This window comes from Hylobates moloch, unplaced genomic scaffold, assembly GCF_009828535.3.
Source record: "Hylobates moloch isolate HMO894 unplaced genomic scaffold, HMol_V3 SCAFFOLD_7, whole genome shotgun sequence".
Classification (NCBI taxonomy): domain Eukaryota; kingdom Metazoa; phylum Chordata; class Mammalia; order Primates; family Hylobatidae; genus Hylobates; species Hylobates moloch.
In genome coordinates, this window is record NW_026652282.1 from 22,051,072 (window position 1) to 22,052,666 (window position 1,595).

A 1,595-nucleotide genomic window follows, 5' to 3' on the forward strand; every position below is an offset into this window, starting at 1 on the left:
ATTGAAAGCCTTTTTTTTTTTTTTTTTAAGCCTAGCAAGCAGTTTAGATGGACTACATTCCTCAATCCAGCTGAGGAGAGATCTCCCAAGGAGAAGGGAGTGCTAAGGGAGAGCAAGACCACACAGCCTTCCAAAGATCCCCTATGGTCCAAAGTCCTTTGACCACCTCAGTCAGCTGCTCTGTTTTCTGTTGGGAGTGGAGGGGCAAGGTGAGAGGAGCCAGGGGTAGTCATGAACACCAGTGGGTTCTGCCCTGGGCAGCTCCCCACCTTCTTTGAGAGAGTACTGTGTCTCAGCCTTAGCAGTCTCAACTGGGAAGACCCAGGGCTCCTGCTCTTCTCTCTAGTCCCTGGAAGACAAGGTCCAGCTGAGGTAGAGTAAGCAGTCAGTGACCAGGCAGGCTGGTTTGGGGGGTCACTGCCTGGAGGATGGGATCTTGTATTCTTTGAAAGATGGCTGGGAAATTCTTCCCTCCATTACGCAGAATTTTCTTCCGCTCCTCAGTTGAGGTACCTAGATGTCCCACAATGGGGTCTTCACTCAGGTCCTCCAGAGGCATACGCTCGAACAGCGGGTGCTCTTCAAAATGAGTGCATATCCAGTCGTGTAGCTCCAGCACATGGGTTATGGTATATACCAGCCCCCCAACTCTCAGCACATAGGCATATTTTGCTAGCAGAGTGGGACTGATGATTTGTCACTTGTACTTTGTCTGCTTGAAATGTGGGTCGGGGAAGAGGAAGAACATCTTTGTCAGCTGGCCTTGTAGAAGTTAGGAAGGTGCTTCATGGCATTGCTACAGAGACAGGCAATGTTCTGGAAGCCGCCTCCAGGAGCTGTGCGTAGGGCCCAAATCTGGTCTTGTACGTAGTCTGAGACCTTCACCTGGATCTCCAGACCCAGAATCAGTGTGTCTGGGAACAGTGGTGATAGTTCCACTAACAGGCCACCATAGCCACAGCCTATGTCTGCAGACTCCACTTGGGCCTGAGCTCTCTTTTCTTTCTTATCCTTTGGGTCATCGTGATTCTGATTTTGAGCGAGTGGAGCGAAGAACTCCGGGTCTAGCTCAGACCAGTCCATCTCCTCTAGCTTCCCAGGATAGCGCAGTGTGTGGTCTGCCATGGGGTTGGAGTGAGCATGTCGCCGGTAGTAGCGCTTTGGGGGCTGTGGGGCCTCTGCTCCGGCCACGTTCCAAGTCTCAGCTGTCATGATCCCGGTCCCGGGTTTCTCTACCTGAAAGCCTCTTTTATTGTCCCTCTCAGCTGGAGATCCTCATTCGCCTTCCAGGTTCAGGAGAAGATGGCCTCAGAGTAGCTGAGGGACTGTGTAGCTTAGAGTTGAAGGGATATCTAGACCTCTTGGGACATCTGCCTGTGTATACTGGGTCCTCAGAGAGGTCCGTGGGTCAAGTAAGGCGGTGACCCTGTGGTGACTGCTGCTACCATGAATAGAAGAAAGTGCAGCTTCTCTTCCTGTTTCCTAGGGGCACCCCATATACTGAGGGCAGGGAAGGAAAGTGTCGCTTGTACAAAACCAGCACAGAAGGTGAGCAGGGACCGTGAAAAGGGTTATTTTTTCTGTGCTGCTGAATA

The 1,595-nt window shown here is 51.8% G+C and overlaps 1 pseudogene; it reads right to left on the reverse strand.

Moving 5' to 3' along the window:
* Positions 1-385: 385 nt before the first annotated feature.
* On the reverse strand, positions 386-1,224 carry LOC116811237 (tRNA (guanine-N(7)-)-methyltransferase-like; annotated as a pseudogene).
* Positions 1,225-1,595: the final 371 nt, after the last annotated feature.